Here is a 6,170-nt window from a genome sequence, read left to right on the forward strand (position 1 = left end):
TCTCTCTCTCTCTCTCTCTCTCTCTCTCTCTCTCTCTCTCTCTTACGACATACGCACACACAGACAAACGTACACTCATGCACATATACTGACACTATGACACAAGTGACACTGACGGCACACATAAACACACACACACACCACACACTGCACACACACACACACACGCGCGCGCTCGCGCGCACACATATACACACACACACACGCACCCATACACGCACGCACACAGTCACAAACAAATAACCACACACTCACTCTCTCTCACTTTCTCTCATTCTCTCTCAATCTACACTCATACACACACTGAAACTATGATGACACAAGTGACACGTCACACACACACACACACACACACACACACACACACACACACACACACACACACACACACATACTCACCGCAGTGACACACATACTCACCGTAGTGACACACATATACACACGCGCGTACAGTTGAAAGTCAAGACATGATATGATTTTTTCAAAGCATAGGAAGGTTTCTTTTGCAAATGAATAAAATTAACACAGAGGCAAAACCCGGTTTTTGCAGCCGGAATGCAATTGCGGAGGCTTAAAAAAGGAAAAGATTAATAAAAAATATATAGCTCCCGGCGGAACTTGAACCCGGAGCAACTGAACGAGAGTCCGGAACCGTTACCACTGCACCATGTTACTCGTGTAGAATAGAGGCATGATGAAAAAAGGCATTCTGAGTTATTCAGTCGTGCTGGTTTGAAAGCTCGCCACCTTCGCCGAATGACTCGAGCACGTTTTTTTCGGTCAGTAACTGATCGAACTGTCGCTTTTGAGTCACTCTGTTTTAAGCATTTCACCTAAATTAAACATGAATGTCACAGTCCGTGTCTATGGTGTAAGGTAGGAGACCGTCTCATTGTAGCCAAGTTACGACAGTTGCTCGATTGACGCATTTCACGTCTTCGATATTGTGTCTGAGATAATTTCCCAATGAGCTGCCTTTAAAAACGGAATGTCCTGCAATTGTAGTATGCGCTGGAGGTTTCTTTTGGATGGGTAAGGACCCTTGAGATGCGATATCGTCGTATAATTATGTCAAGCGAGAGGCCCTTGACATTGGAAGTGGGAACTTCGAAAGCAAAGTTGCCAGCTACTCGGTATGCACGAGCTAAATTGAACGCCGAAGTAGTGGCTTCGAGAGTTCTGAGGTCAAGGTCGAGAAAATTGGGGGCGGGGATATAGCTCAGTTGGTAGCGCGCTGGATTTGTATTCAGTTGGCCGCTGTCAGCGTGAGTTCGATCCCAGGTTCGGCGGAAATTTATTTCAGAGTCAACTTTGTGTGCAGACTCTCTTCGGTGTCCGAACCCTCCCCCCTTGTACACTACATTGGGTGTGCACGTTAAAGATCCCACGATTGACAAAAGGGTCTTTCCTGGCAAAATTGCTTTGGCACAGTTAATAATTGTCTACCTATACCCGTGTGACTTGGAATAATAGGCCGTGAAAGGTAAATATGCGCCGAAATGGCTGCGATCTACTGGCCGCATAAAATTTCATCTCACACGGCATCACTGCAGAGCGCCTAGAACTGTACCCACTAGTGGGGCCCCTAGTTGAAACGATTGTTCAAATTTGTATACCAACATATCATTTGGTGTGCTGTTAGAAGACATCCAAAGAATGTAAATTCCAGGGGGGGGCAAGCAATTTTTGTCCTTTGGTAAATTTTGTTGCTAGGCAACGGAGTGCCTAAACGCGAACAATGTCAAACACACAGTTTGGGCGTTTTAACACATATAAACTATAATATAAGACTGAATAAACATAATAACTCCATATTATTGGGTTGTTGTTGTCTTTTTAATGCCTTTAAGTGAAAAAAATAAATAAAAGGTTGAAAAATGAGCGAAAAATCATATTTTGGAACCTTTGGGTTAGGCTATATTTGTAGGTGCTCCCAAATAGAGACAAAAGAAGGTAAATAATAAGCTTGAATTGACCAGGGAACACACCAAAGCTTTGGTGATATACAGGTGAGCCCAGGGACCTAAATAATGTGTATATATCAATGTTTATATCAACGCGTTACTTAACAGTGTGTGTTCAGACTGAAGCAGTGAAGACATGGCAAGCGGCGTGAGTAAACACATGGACTGGAGCCTGTGCATCTTTTGCCAGAAGGACACAACAGAAAAGCTGATAAATCCCACCGAAGAAAGCTACAGCACAGCAGAGAGACATTTAAAAGGTTTTAAAGCAGTTGGAGCGTTTCAGTCATCACTGAAAATAGACAAATTCAATGATGGGTCAGGAAGAACAAGTCGTCCTACTCAGACTCCGCACTGGACATAACAGACTAAACCATCATATGGCCACAAAGCTGAAGCTGGTTCCCTCCCCCTTATGTCCGTGTGGCAAGAATCAGACAGCAGAGCACATCCTGCAGGCTTGTCCATACCACAGTGCTCTGAGGGACACCACCTGGCCAGAAGCTATACGGCCTCAAAGAGGACTTGGAGAGGACAGCACGTTTCGCCCTGCAGTTCGGACTGACGATATAACAGCGAACGACAAGAAGAAGAAGTTAGCCAAACATATGGAGCTAGGTGGCACAAGAACTGCCGTGCTATCTACAACCAAAGAATGTTGGACAGAGCTGAAAAGAGACGGCATAATGAAGCTGAAAAAGATGAAGGCGAGACAGGAAAGAGATCACGCAGAGAGAGTGGGCAAGTTTCTCCACAAGAGACCTGTATGTTTAACTGTGGCAAAACTGGAAATCTTTCTGGAGGTTCTACATACCAGCTTAAGTCACATATTCGGGAAGCTGCTTCGAAGATTGACCCTCAAGTTGACAACAAGTTACGTCTCACGATGTTGGGACTGGCTCACATCGCCAGACGAGGGTTTTGCACTTCAGGTTAAGCCATGATAAGATACCAGATTGAGCCGGTTGAAACTAGCTGAAAGGCTGCTGCTAAGGTCAAAGCCACTGTCAGACCCAATTCACCTTAACAGAGTACCGGTAGCCCTTTTCAGAAATCAGAACAAGTCTACTCAGATGACGAAGAATCTGAAGCTGAAGACAGCCAAGACCAACTGTGGTTTGTTTGCAAGATTGTATGTTGGATGTCAGGCTAGAGGAGGAGACCTTGATGAATTCTTTCAGCACGAAAACCAGTCATTCCCTCCATCAATCTCAGATTCTGGAGAATTGCGCCACGGCAACAAAAGCGATCTCCTGCACTGTTTTGAGAAAACTCATGACCCAGTACTCACTGAACCACAAGTATCAGCTGTTCTCATTGATGGTGCTGCGCTGGTGCACATTCTGAAGCCACGCCAAGCACAAACATTCCAAGAGTACAGTGATGCTGTCTTTTTAGCATATGTCCTGGTGTGCCTGTCTAACGCTGATCGCGTTGACATTGTTTGGGACTGTTATCGTGACAACAGTCTGAAGTTATCAGTGAGGAAGAAACGAGGCTCTGGCATGAGGAGAAGAGTGAACGGAGACGTTGCTCTGTCACGCAATCGGCCAGAATTCCTCCTGTTTCATCCTGTCTGAAAATCTGAAGCTCGTCAAGGAAGACGGGAAAGTGGTCATTGCAACACAAGGTGTGGACTTTGTTAGTTCTAGTGACATTAGTGAGGACCATTAGGAGCCAGGCTGTCCCCTTGTTCACACGTAGAGGCTGACACCAGACTGGTTGTAAACTGTTCTGACCTAGCCAGAATGAATCACACTGACATCATGATCAGGAATTTAGACACTGATGTAGTGGTGCTTGCAACAGCTCACACACTACCATTCCCTCCATGGTAAAACCTGTGGGTGGCATTTGTGCTGGATCCCACTATCGTCTTCTGCCTATTCACGACTACGCCCAGAGAAATAAGCAGCACCTCTGATGTTTCATTCTCTGACTGGCTGCGACACTGTGTCATCTTTCTTTGGTGTCAGTAAGAAGAGATGCTGGGAAGTGTGGATGTCTGATCCAGAATTCACAGCTGTTCCTTTGGGTGCTTGCATCACCGGACAAGTTCAGCCAGATTCAGCTCTTTGTCTCGTTGATGTTCAACAAGACCAGTGTTTCCGACAAGGTGAACGATGCCAGAAAACACCTGTTCACGAAGAAAGGGCGCATGCTGGAAAACACCCCACCCACTCAAGCTGCTCTTCTTGGACACACGAAAAGAGCGATCCTGCATGCACTCATCTGGAAGGAAGCTCTCATTCCGCAGCCAGAGATTCCAGATCCTGCAAGCTGGGGCTGGGAAGAAGTTGATAGAACTTATTCGCCTGTTTGGACATCACTTCCAGATGCATCTAAGATCTGCTCTGAACTAGTAAAATGCAGCTGCAAGAAAGGTTGTAGAGGTCCGTGTAGCTGTGCCACAGCGGGTGTCCCCTCTTTGCTTCTGTGATGGCTAATGCCAGCGTGACTGAAAGACTGAATTCATGAACCGGTTATGTGAGTAAATCGCTATGGATATAGAAGAAACTATGTTTACAGGTTTCTTTTTCAAACTCTGGCATTATGCATGAAATGCATTTCTTTGTTAACGAATAGTTGAAATACAGCTTGTGTACAGTATTTATAAATAGGAGGGCCTCTACAACCTTGTTGAGAATTTATCTGTAGACAATTGACCGGACAGTATATTTTACATCAGTATGTAGTGACGTTGTGTCATCTGTCTTTGCTTTAAAATAAAGCAGAATCATTAACCCATTCCACAAAGATAGCAAATAGCAAGAAAATATTTGTCATTTGCATAATTTTAAGTCAATGTGCAAGCTTGCGATTGTTACTAGACGGTACCGTTCTTGAAAAGAAAACCGATTCAATTGTATATAATCATAAAACGTCAATAGCCAGTGCAGGGGCGGATCACATCATGGGGGTTTCCAAATTTCTTAAAGGGACAATTCGACGACGCGAAGCGTTTAGTTGTGTGCGCGAAAATGGAGCAATCTGGTGCAATCTGAGCCAAGAAACTTCCCCTAATACACCTTCAAAAAGTATATTTAAGAAGACAAATTAGATTACCAATACAAGGAAAATTGACCGATCTGGTGCAACCTGAGCCAGCAAATTACCCAACTACTTTCCGAAACCGTCATTTAGAAGACAGAGGCCAGCTCCTTGGGGGTGTGTGTGGGGGGGGCCGGGGGCATGCCCCCCCGGAAAATGTTGATACAAATCAAGGAAAATGGAGGAATCTGGTGCAATTTGAGCCTTCAGTTTCTCTTTATCTTTAAATGTATTTTTTTAATACTTTTTTTAGGGGGGGGGGGGGTCCGGAAACCCCGGAAACCCCCCCTGGATCCGCCCCTGCAGTGTGTTTATTGTCCTGATGTTAGAAACATGGTACAGGCAAACATAAATGTTAATTCAAAGGTAAACTAAACTCTTAGTTGCAAAGAACTGGTGTTTTGAATGTTCACCTTCTGCAAAAGTGCGTTTTGAGGGTATGCTTACTAAACAGGTCATATTTTCGTTCATAGACCATTTAGAAGTTGCCCCTCCCTGGCATTTGGATCCTGAGAGATGTCTTTTTAACTGTATAAAGTATCATGTTGGTATACCAATCCGAACAATTCAGCCCCTATTCTGCAGCTAGTCCTAGCACTACACGGAGTATGCGCGATATAAGCGTCATTGATTGATTGATTGAATTAGTGCGCATGCGTTTGTAAACGGTAGGCTTGGTGACCAGAAGAAACAAATCTCATCGCGAGTTCGTAAATGGGCAAACGTTGATCGCGCTGTAGCTTTTACTATAATTGTTGTTTTTAACTGGTTGAACGAAAGCTGTGATAATTGTCCTTAAATAGAATGACTGTCTATAATAATGATTTCGTTGACCAGAATGTTGGGGACAATAAAAAAAGGTTGTTTATGTGGTAGCGAAGTCGGTTAACTTAAAACTCTTTTTGTAGTGTTTTTTTAATGATTGTGTATCGGTAAAACTGCTGGACAAAAATAGTTTGGTCAGAGCGAATGTTTGTGTTACTGGTAAATTTAAAAAGGCAGAACTCCATTTTTTGGGAATCAAAATATAAGGTGTAGTGAAAAGAAGATAAGTTCAGCGAATTTCATATTATTTGAGAAAATGTGTGTCCGAAGTTTTAAAACAGAAAAATTGTTGTACTTAGGTGTTTGTAAATTACGTTTGTCCTCGTTAAT

The sequence above is a fragment of the Littorina saxatilis genome, linkage group LG9 (genome assembly GCF_037325665.1).
Source record: "Littorina saxatilis isolate snail1 linkage group LG9, US_GU_Lsax_2.0, whole genome shotgun sequence".
Classification (NCBI taxonomy): domain Eukaryota; kingdom Metazoa; phylum Mollusca; class Gastropoda; order Littorinimorpha; family Littorinidae; genus Littorina; species Littorina saxatilis.